This window comes from Ursus americanus, chromosome 16, assembly GCF_024610735.1.
Source record: "Ursus americanus isolate L20-20 chromosome 16, mUrsAme1.1.p, whole genome shotgun sequence".
Lineage (NCBI taxonomy): Eukaryota > Metazoa > Chordata > Mammalia > Carnivora > Ursidae > Ursus > Ursus americanus.
In genome coordinates, this window is record NC_142142.1 from 22,344,435 (window position 1) to 22,357,000 (window position 12,566).

General features: G+C 35.7%; 1 protein-coding gene across 1 annotated transcript in view; it reads left to right on the forward strand.

The window, feature by feature from the left end:
• The window catches only part of TYR (tyrosinase), a 104,745-nt gene that overhangs the window by 28,266 nt on the left and 63,913 nt on the right, over positions 1-12,566 (forward strand). The gene's annotated exons all lie outside the window — the stretch shown is intronic.

Genomic DNA, 12,566 nt, shown 5'->3' on the forward strand with positions numbered 1-12,566 from the left:
ATTAATGTGTGTTTTTTTTTCAAATGAAGAATCAACTTTCCATTCTTTCTTAACATCTACTATTATCTCCTCCATGCAGAGCAACACCACAACTATTTTTCATACAAGTTGTTTGGGTCTTGCTCTATATACAATTAATTATTGCATCAGAAGAATATTGACAGAATGGCCTGTTCAATAAAAACATAAGAGCCAGATTCAGAGCCATGACGCATCTCATGCAGTCATAAACCTAGGAACATTAGGGACATGTTCCAAAAACTTTTAGGTTAACTGATTTTATTTTATTTTTTTTTAGCTTACCTGATTTTAAAATTATGCCAACAACTAGAGTTGCATGTTTTAAAAAGAGAAATAAATATCCCATATTTATTTATTCAACAAACATTTGTAAAGCATCTACTGTGTGCAGACACTTTCCAGTACACTAAGAATGACTTGTGACTATGACGCAGATCTTTCTCTCTTGGAACAGTCAAATTAAGAATTGGACCATGAATATGTAAATATAATCCCCCCAAAATATAAATTATTAAGAAGAGGGAAGTATAAGTGTTATAAAACAGAGGAACATAGCCAAGTGTTTATTGTTAGAGAAACTCTGATTGAGGATCTTTGTGTGTGTGTGTGTGTTCTACTTTATTTTTTATTTTTTTTCCTACACAATTTTATTTTTTTATTTTTTTATTTTTAATTTTTTTTCATAATAATATTTTTATTATATTATGTTATTCACCATACAGTACATCCCTGGTTTTTGATGTAAAGTTCCATGATTCATTAGTTGCGTATAACGCCCAGTGCACCATGCAATACATGCCCTCCTTACTACCCATCACCAGCCTATCCCATTCCCCCACGCCCCTCCCCTCTGAAGTCCTCAGTATGTTTCTCATAATCCATAGTCATTCATGCTTCATTCCTCCTTCTGATTACCCCCTTTCTTTATCCTTTTCTTCTCCTACCAATCTTCCTTGTTCTTATGTCCATAGATGAGAGAAACCATATGATAATTGTCTTTCTCTGCTTGACTTATTTCACTTAGCATTGTCTCCTCCAGTGCCGTCCATGTTGCAGCAAATGTTGAGAAATCATTCTTTTTGATAGCTGAGTAATATTCCATTGTATATATGGACCATATCTTCTTGATCCAGTCATCTGTTGAAGGGCATCTCGGCTCCTTCCACAATTTAGCTATTGTTGACAATGCTGCTATGGCCCTTCTCTTCACTATGTCTGTATCTTTGGGATAAATACCCAGTAGTGCAATGGCTGGATCATAGGGTAGCACAATTTTTAACTTTTTAAGGGAACTCCACACTGTTTTCCAGAGTGGCTGTAACAACTTGCATTCCCACCAACAATGTAGGAGGGATCCCCTTTCTCCGCATCCTCTCCAGCAATTGTTGTTTCTTGCCTTGTCAATGTTTGCCATTCTAACTGGTGTAAGGTGGTATCTTGGTGTGGTTTTGATTTGAATTTCTCTGATGGCTAATGATTTTGAACATTTTTTCATGTGTCTGTTAGCCATTTGTATGTCTTCTTTGGAAAAGTGTCTGTTCATATCATCTGCCCATTTTTGGTTTGTTTATTTGTTTCTTGTGTATTGAGTTTGAGAAGTTCTTTGTAGATCTTGGATACCAGTCTTTTATCTGTAGTATCATTTACAAATATATTCTCCTATTTCGTGGGCTGCCTCTTAGTTTTTTTTTTTTTTGACTGTTTCCTTGGCTGTGCAGAAGATTTTTATCTTGATTAAGTCCCACAAGTGCATTTTATCTTTTGTTTCTCTTGCCTTTGGAGATGTGTCATGAAAAAAGTTGCTGTGGCCGATGTCGTAGAGGTTGCTGCCTATGCTCTCCTCTAGGATTTTGATGGATTCCTGTCTCACATTGAGGCCTTTCATCCATTTAGAGTTTATATTTGTGTATGGTGTGAGAGAGTGGTCAAGTTTCATTCTTTTGCATGTAGCTGTCCAATTTTCCCAGCACCATTTATTGAAGAGACTGTCTTTTTCCCACCGGATGTTTTCTCCTGCTTTATCAAATATTAGTTGCCCAAAGAGCCGAAAGTCCATTTCTGGGTTCTCTATTCTGTTCCATTGGTCTATGTGTCTGTTTTTGTGCCAGTACCATGCTGTCTTTGTGACCACAGTTTTGTAGTACAGCTTGAAATCCGGCATTGTGATGCCCCCAGCTTTGTTTTCCCTTTTCAACAATTCCTTGGTGATTCGGGGCCTTTTCTGGTTCCACACAAATTTAAGGGCTGTTTGTTCCAGTTCTTTATAAATGTCCTTGGTATTTTGATCGGGATGGCATTGAAAATGTAGATTGCTCTGAGTAGCATGGACATTTTAACTATGTAAATTCTTCCGATCCGTGAGCATGGAATATTTTTCCATCTTTTTGTGTCTTCCTCAATGTCTTTCAAGAATGATTTGTAGTTTCTAGAATATAGGTCCTTTACGTCTCTGGTTAAGTTAATTCCGAGATAACGTATGATTTTTGGTGCTATTGTAAATGGAATGGATTCCCTAATTTCTCTTTCTTCAGTCTCATTATTCGTGTATAGAAATGCAACTGATTTCTGAGCATTGATTTCGTATCTCGCCACATTACTGAATTGCTCTATAACTTCTAGTAGTTTGGGAGTGGATTCTTTTGGGTTTTCCATATAGAGTATCATGTCATCTGAGAAGAGAGCAGTTCAACTTCTTCTTTGCCAATTTGGATATCTTTTATCCCTTTTTGTTGTCTGATTGCTGTTGCAAGGACTTCTAGTACTATGTTGAATAATAATGGTGAGAGTGGGCATCCTTGTCGTGTTCCTGATGGAATTTATAATACTATTTTGTTAGGATATTGGAAAGAATTTGTAATTTTCCCCTTTTTATTCTTTGTATTTTACCTGACCTACTCCATCTCATCCTTGAGAATATCAGATCCTCAATCAGAATAGAATGAGTATTCTTTTTTGAGTAGGTCAGGTAAAATACGAAGAATAAAAGGGGAAAATTACAAATTCTTTCCAATATCCTAACAAAATAGTATTATAAATTCCCGGAGAGTCCTTATAATTAATAACAACTCCTGCTGTCAATAAACCATACTTTTTCACTTCCTAAAAACTTTTCAGATCCATTATCTTAATTGCTCCTCTCAAAAGATTTATACCGTCTTTATTATTACACTTATTTTGGAAATGAGGGAACTGAGATTCAGAATAACTTGACAAGGTCACACAGATGATAGGTAACAAAATCAGATCATCAACAGGAGAGGTCATGTCCCCAAATATTTCAAATACAGGGACCGAATTTTAGAGGAAACAGAGAATAGAGGTTAAGAATCAGACTGCCTGGGTTAAAATCCTGATACTGTCACTTATAGCCAGATGATTCTTGGTAAGTTTAACCTGTGTTTACTTGAAGTCCTCTATTTACAAAGTGAGGATCATCACAATACCTACCTCATGTGTTGTTATCACATGGGTTCATATTTATAAATTACTTAGAATGGTCTCTGTAATGAGAAAATTTTACCTAATAATAAAGTCACTGACTTGCATGCTGATGCACAGTCTTATTTTCTAGCTCCATGTACAAACCAAATCCTAAACAATGGAGTAGACGTATTTTAGATCTTCAGTGGACAAAAATTATTCCAGAAAAGTATTAGACCTAAACTGAGTTGACATCCAAAGTGTAACAATGTGATAATACTGTCTATGTAAAATGACTTTTAAAATCAACCTTTGAGATGCAATCAGACCCTTCTGCAAACTTTTGAAATTGAGTGAGGGAATTCAGTTTGACAGAAACAAACATGGGGCTTAAGGATGTGAATATCTGGCCCTATATAATGGTGGCATCCCCAAAGAATTCTAACCATCTCTGTGTTTTATGATGGGAATCTGATTGATCCAGCTGACTGTAAACCATCTGAAGTCCTGTGATAGAAAGCTTATAAAGTACTCATCCAAAAGAAGAGGGAGAGTGGGAACCACCATGATAGGTCCTTTTCAATCTTGAAAGAGAATTTTATTAAAAAACTGGGCTGGATCAGATGCCTCAGCTTTTTCATTGAAAAGAGTTCAGGGAAACAAGGATACTGTTAGAACTGGAAAAGATGTATTGTTACCTTGGAGATTTTATACTTTAGTACAACTGATAGCTCTATATCAACTAAGAGTGTAACAGAATCTCTGTAAGAGCAGAGATTTAAAATCTGGTAGATAATTAGCCCAAATCCAGGTTCTGCCACTTACCCATTGATTGACTTTGGATAAACCACCATAATTTTTTTGCATCTTAGTTTTACCACCTGAAAGTTGGCTTGATGATATTTTCTTTACAGAGTTATTATGAGGATTAAGTTTCATAAGAACATAAGGGAACACTTAGCCTGGTACCTACCACACAGAAGTTGAAAGTGTTATTAATAGCAAAAATCTTTTTTTAATATTTTATTTTGAGATTTTACCTATTTATTTGTCAGAAAGAGAGAGAGAGAGCACAAGAAGGGGGAGCAGCAGGCAGAGGGAGAAGCAGGCTCCCTGCTGAGCCAGGAGCCTGATGTGGGACTTGATCCCAGGACTCTGAGATCATGACCTGAGCCAAAGGCAGATGCTTAACTGACTGAGCCACCCAGGCATCCCAATAGCAAAAATCTTTGTTGTCAAGTGGTAATAACTAAATAGTAATAAAGGCAAGTAAAATATATGAATCATGTTTCCATTTGTAATAAAATTGTGAAGAGTAAGCTTTGTGATATGCAAGCACAAGCCTCTAGTTGAAATTGAAGGTTGAAAATGCAAACACCCTTGTGAAAGATTCAAACATATTTTCAAGTGATTTTAATCAAAGGCATCTTAAAAATAATTACCCTGGTACAGCATAGGGAATATAGCCAAAAGTAGTGTAATAGTGTTGTACAGTGACAGATGGTAGCCACACTTGTGGTGAGCACAGCATAACATAGACCTGTAGAATTGCTATGCTGAACACCTGAAACTGATGTAACATTGTATGTCAACGATACTTCAACTAAAAAAAATATTACCCTTAATTTAACATAAGTAGAATCTTTATTAATTTTGTTTCCCTACAACTAACTTTATTTGATGCCAATTTTTTTTCATCCATGGCATACGTATGCTCTCATTCATAGCAATAATTCCTACACATAAATTTATAGATAAGAAAGAAAGAATGGCATAAGGGGAAGACTTTTATTGTATGGAATGCCCTGTTAAACCAAGCCAATGACAGAATGTTATATAAAACCTTTGCAGGGTGACTAACCATCTCTGTTTGCCTAGGATTATGGGGTTTCCCAGAACAAGGATTAGCTATATAATTTGCAAGGCCCATTGCAAAATGAAAATATGGATCACCTTGTTCAAAAAATATTAAGAATTTCGAGATAGCGACAGCAGAGCATTAAACCAAGTATGGGCAGTTCTGGGTGGGGAACACTCAGTTGCATGCTTATGAAACTGGTCCTACATATGACACGGGATTTTCAGTGCTAAAACCAGAACAGTGTGGGGCAAACATGGACTAGGATGGTTGGTTACTGACCTTTGCTTCAAAAATAATTAGCATTAGCATTAATACACCATCCCAAAGTTTAAGCATACCAAAGGCACCAACTCCTATCAATTCAGTCATAAGTGAAGTACAGGGAAGAGACTACAGCTTGAATAACACTTTGTCTATAAAGATCTTTGCTTGTTTCAGTCTGTACGATTCAGTCAACTAAATAACTCTACTGTGTGGTTCAATATTCCTGTGTTGCCAAACGCACAAATCTAATCTTAGAATATAGAAAGCCATTATAAAACTTAATCTTAAAATAAGTTTCAGACAAATTTTAAATGAAGAAATGGATAATTATCCTTGATGTGTAAGATCATTTTATAGATGTGTCATAAAGTGGAGATAAGATGTAAGAATGCTGAAAAAAATCACTGGATGATGTAAATTATATATATGTTGTGTATTTATAACATGTATGTAAAGAAAATGATCACATATGTGCATGCACATACACAACACACACACACTGAGGTTACTAACAGGAGAAATTAGTCTGATATTGAAAACGATAAACAATTTAAAGTGATGGCACATGAAATAATTCTGTTGCTCTCTTTTATTGAATTTATGGAGATGACTATGACGAATTATCCATAGTCTTTGTGCAAACAATGAAAATAATTAAAGCAGTGGTTCTCAAACTTTAGTTTGCACTAGAATTGCCTGAAAGACTTGTTGATGCAAATGGTAAATCCCACTGATTTCTGATTCAATAGTTCTCTGGAGGACTAGAGTATTTGCATTTCTGACAAATTTATAGGTTAATGCTGCTGGCTCTGGGGACACATTTTTGAGAACCATGGAATTTGTCTAGCATTTGTGACCTTAACTATCCATCTAATAATTATATGGCAAGAAGCAATCACCCACTGCTACATTTGTTTCATTGCTCCATTCCCTGTTGTTGAAGGAATTTCCTGAGTCGAATTAAAAGTATTTTCTAATTAACATAAATGCTAATTAATTACATTTATGGCTGTAGAGCTAGTGCTTTATTTGAGAAAGTTTGAAACTAGATTCAAAGTTAATGCTTCCATTATACCTAGGGACCTGTTTATAGCCAAGATCTTTTTTTTTTTTGATATCCAATATTGTATTTCTACAGCAAGTAGTTTAAATTATAAGCCTTTTCAAAGTACTCAGCCATCAAATACAACCCCTTAAAATCATTGTGTATAACATTGTGAGTCTATGCACTTCGTAGTTCCTGAATTAAGTTGCACATTAGGAGACTAATTAGGGGGAATGTAGCCAGGGGGCCTGACAGTCCCTTTGCTTCAACCTTCAAATGCACTAACATACATTTTCTATCTTTTTGCTTTTTTTTCTCTGTTTATATCACTGAAACTCTAAGAAATATTAAAAGAGGTTTGAGATGCACTGAAAATAAAATAAATCAAAAAATGTACTCTGTTCTAAAGATTTAGCTACGTACTTTTTCACATTTCAAAATCTACTAGGCATGATGAAGTGTAACATCTATAATCCAACTTCCTAGAAAGGAGCATACAGAATTAAATAAGATGATATATGTAAAAATGCCCATTTGGTGCCTTCCACATAGTAGTTGCTAACTTTTTTTAAACATCATTTTCAAGGTTACACATTGGAGCAGTTATTAGCATGAAAATATTCTTTTTAATTTTTTTAATTAATTTTTTTTAAGATAGAGCACGAACAGAGAGGGAGCAGAGGGAGAAGGAGAGAGAGAATTTCAAGCAGGCTCCACTCTGAGCAGGGCTCGATCTCACAACCCTAAGATCATGACCTGAGCCAGAGTCAAGTGTCCAAGGCTTAAGTGACTGGGTCAACAGGGTGCCCCAACATGAAAATATTTTAAGGTAGAAGTGTGTAGTGTGCAATTTTACTTCCAGAATAGAGAAGGAGCAAATTTCAAGTGAAGGGAATAATACATTAAGAGGTAAAGTTTTTAAACCGTGAACTCAAGTTTGGAGGATGGAAAGCAATTTAGCCCGAATCAGTGAATTTCAACCCTGGTTGCACATTAGAATCACTTGGGTGTTTTTAACGCTCCAAGTGCCTATGCTCCACTCTATACCAATTAAATCTCAATCTCCAGGGGTTGGAGAGAGGCTTCAATGTTAAAAAACAAACAAACAAACAGAAAAACTCCAGAATACTATTGGGGAGGAAATGAAAGAAAAAAGACATGGGTTGATGAGCTGAAGTTTTGTATTGTTAGGATGAGCTGGAAACTGTGGTTATTAATTTCCCATAGGAACGCAGCACGCAGACTTGAAGGCCTAACCCAGAGTACTTTGGTTCAACAGTCGCTGCCCTTCACAAAGAACTGGGAGCCATTTTGGCGTCTGTGACTGCTAACAAGGTCCCTGCTGGCTTACTGGACTTCCCATCCTGGGGACTCCCCGGACAAAAAGGAAGCAGTCACACATTGGGCATCTCGCTGTTAATATAAGTAAACAGCAAGCTCATAAATTAATTTGGTAGTCCACAGGAAAAAGAGGCTTCCAAGTCAGCACAGACGCTACCCAACTGCAGTTTACCTAAAATCACAGGCTTGAAACCAATCAGCACTATCTTTGATTCCCTGATTCCCTCCATGACTAGCTTGAATTTAGATGTGTTAACTGATAGACGTGTAACTTCTATATAAACTTAAGTTTTCTCATCTGTAAATTGGGACAATGATACTATTTATATCACAGGTAGTATGGGGATTCAAATGAGATCATGTACATAAGAGATATTTCAAAAGCTTGATGTATAAACTGCTTTTATTTGGTGCCTAGAATTTCTTCTTCAACTTGCTCTTCCAAAAGAGAATTAAAATCTCAGCAAGAGAAACTACTGATATTGGTGTAATCCTCTCTTATTTTTCCAACGTGATTTACTGGCCAAAAAATGAATTGTGTGAAGTAAAATAGAAAATCATTTATTCAAAATTTTCACACTATTCAAGTCCATGACATTTTCTCTATTTTGTCTCTTAACAAGCAGCCTAGTAAAGCTATTTGAGGATCCCTTAAGATTTTATGGAGAGAAATGTATCTTTCCTATTCCCAGTCTCTATAAAATGATGTAAGTGAAGTATTGAAATGTATTTTGTATTTGGTGTTCTTTTAAATACAAAGATGTGAGAGTCTCTGTCTTTGTGGAAAATCAAAGCTAAAGATTTGGTCCCTACTTCTAAGGCATTTCCAGTCTATTTGAAGAAAAAAGATATGCATAGTTCATTTAAAATAGTTAATATAATAAGATTATCTATATTAATAATCTAGTACCTATCACAAAGATGTTGGGTATTTGTTCAACCTGTATCTTTGAACTATTTCTGAGCATGTATCACAATAGTCTGATAAACTCTATGCGCTTCTTATTCAGATTTCCTTTCTTAGTAACTTTGGAGGCTATCCCAGATGCAGTATCTGGCAAATTAGCAGAAGAAGTGAGTAAGGAAATGCTAAACCTTGCTGAGAACACTGTTAGAAATGCAATCTTACTTTCTAAGATCACCCTAACGGATGAAGGCAAGCAACAGGCAGGGTCTGTAGAGCAATGGAGTTTAGGAAGGGTAGAGGTGTCTGGTGTTGGGATGGGTCCTGATGGTGGGTATCATGGAAAAAGAGACTTTTCTGCAGTGGGAGTGACTCATATTCTTGGCTAATAGCTCTCATGATGAGCACCCATTGATCAAATGCAGTGAGCTGATAGAAATGGTAGGTACTACTCAGGAAGTCTCCATTTTGTGCCAGATTTTGTACTAGTTGCTTTACCCCTGCCAACAAAATTATTCCTCATCAGAATCCAGATGGGCAGTAATTATTCCGTCTCTTACCAATGAAGAAACTGAGACTAAAAAAAGATAGCTATCTTGACAAAAGCCATACATTTGGTGAGTGACAGAACTTAAAGTCAGGTCTGAGGAGCTCTAAAAATCTTTTCTCTATGGCAGTATCTTCAAACTGGGATAGACACACTACTGCAGGTTCACCAAGACTTTCTACAGAATACATGGTACAGAACATGTTAAGGAAATTTGTTTCCAGGTCCTCCTCCCAAGTATACTTTTCTTTTTCTTTTTTTAAAATATTTTATTTATTTATTTGACAGGGACAGAGAGACAGAGAGCACAAGCAGGGGGAGCAGGAGAGGGAGAAGCAGGCTCCACACTGAACAGGGAGCCCCAATGCAGGACTTGATCCCAGGACACTGGGATCATGACCTGAGCCAAAAGCGGATGCTTAACTGACTGAGCCACCCAGGCAATCCCCAAGTATATTTTTCTAAAATGAATCTTGAATGGGAAAGTTCCTGAAGGTTCTCCTTTTCCTCTCTTACCCAATACCTTTCTCGTACTTTTCAGGAGAAAAGCCTTCCTCTCACATATCATAAATCCATTCTCAACAAAGCACATTCTCAGAAGGGGTAAAAACTCGCAGGGTGCAAAACAAGTGGGGCATTCAAAATATTGGTGCCGGTGCTGCTAAAGGGCATGACTTTAATGACTAGGCGGCAAATATCTTGCAGGTCATGTGTTTTGTAAATAAATTTATAATTTATAAGATTGCTTTCATTAAAGAATTCTTGATTGAGCTGTCAGCTGATGAATCACGTTATTTTGATGCTTCATCAGTGAGTCATTTTTGGGCTGTAACTAAAAGAAAGCTCAAATAATTAAATGAGATTACTATGAAAAATCTTTTACTCCCATGTAGTTATTTTTGAGAACAAAGTTTTCTCAGGACCCAGATTTAGTTTTTGATATTTAGAATTGGATTTATGCTAAACTTTATCTCTTTGTAGCCATAAATAATATTAATCCATGGATAATTAATTTTTAACTAACAATCTTCCACCAATATTATTAAGAAATAAACTTTTGATAAAATTTTACTCTTTTATATTTAAAATTGTGTAAAACATTTTGATATATGTGTGTGAGTTTGATAAGTTGTTTATGGCTAAAATAGTGATAAATTAACCCAGATTAGATTGTTTCCATAAAATTTTTAAACAGTGATTTTAATCTTTATACCTATTTTCATTGCAGAAAAGTTTTTTTTTTTTAATCAAGCATAATTTATATAATATTTAGGTATGTTTCTCTGGGAAAGTAGAATAAAAATATGAGATGAAGTCAAAAAGGAAACCTCAAAATTTCAGATGATAATAGAGTTTGATTAGGTATTTTTGATATAGATGATAGTGAATGAGGTAAAAGTGGTATTAAATTTTTAGTTTTATGTTTATACTATTTGTAATATGTCTGAAGTTATATCCTCTGAAAGTATTTACAATTAGGATTAAAATAATCTGGATCTACTTAACAATATGTGACAGCATATATAAAATGTGGTCTTAAAACTTTCATTTGGTGCTATCTCAAGGGTAAAAGCTTAAAGAACACTGATGGGCAGAAATTTGTCTTCCATGATCCGGGATTTATTGCTACATAGAAAGGCAGTAAAACATTGCATTCAAAAGCCTGAGCTCTAGAAGAAAACAAGCTTGTGTCCCAGCCTTAATTTCTCTTATTTCTAAGTCTTACACAAGTTACTTGACTTCTCTAAGCTCTTTTTTCAAACTGATATAATGGAGATGATAAAGGTTGCCTAATTTGTAGGATAACTCCGAAGGGTATATGAAATTAATCATGTCAAGCTCTTAGAAAAATCCCTGCATACAGTAACGGCCTTATGTATATAATCATAAAAGTTTCATTGACAAGAGGGGAGAGAAGTGCATGTTCTTAGGCTAAGCTCCCAGTAGGACCAAGTCTTAGCATGGTCTCTGAGAATGAGCATAAAAAGCTCAAAAGGAGGGGGAAAAAAGTCACAAACTGAAGGATGGAAATACTGTGAGCCACAATGGTGGAAGTGCACAAAGTATCGAATGTAGAAGTTAAGAGCTGCACTTTTAGAAATCAACAGGGTGACAACAAAATAATCCTAGTTGCATAAAATTAGCTAGACTTCCACTGCCCAAATTATATTGCCTTCACTGTGTGTACCCTACTTTTATTATTATAATTATCATCTTCCAGTTTGTTTGATATTTCTAAATTCTGAAATTTAATAATATGCCCTTGGCCATATTCCCCCAACTAGGTTGCTACTTACAATTCAACTTTGATAAATAGACTTCTTTGTCTGGTTCTGAATCTGAGTTCTATTTATTTTATGTTTTGCCTGAATGGACTCTGAAATACTATCTTCCTCTTCTTCTTCCTCTTGTTCTTCCCAGGGACTGTGTGAAAGAGAACACAAAATAACTAAAGCTCAGGTCTTGAAGTTTAGTTGATCCTGGTTAAAATCCCAACTCTACCACTCCCTGTGCCGCCTAGGGAAATTCAACTTCTCTGAGCCTCGGTTTTCTCTTTTTCTCTTCTTTCCAGTGGAGATAATAATTTCTAATTGACAGAGTTACTGAAAAGGTTGGAGAACGTATGTCACCAAAAGCATTTAGCACAATTAATATTCAGAAAGTAATAGCTCATATTATCATTATTCACCCACTATTAGTATTCCTGATGCAATGAAAGGAACCTTTTAATGGAGTTCTGATTAATTTGAAATGAACAGTTTGCGAAATCAAACACCTTTTGACCTGATGTCCGCTAGGCTGTGGTACAGAGGGTCACAAATTTTCTGTTTTCTCTGGAACCAGAAACCAAAATTAAAAGTAACCACCAGAACTGGGAAGCAAGGAGATACATAACAGGCTGGAAAGATCTGCTCTAAGCGCCATTAAAGACTGAAGGGAGAGTGACCATGCTGATTAGTATAAAAAGGTCTTATTACTTTGTAGTATCTAAAGAAAAATAATAGGCAGAAGCAACAGGAGGGAATATGATTGGCTCCACCTATTCCACCTGATTAATCAGTCCACTGTACCCAGATTAACAGCCTTCAATTCCACCAAGATTTATTAAATACTCAGTGGGCATCCAAAATCTAAGGAATCCCAATAGAGAATGAATTTTATT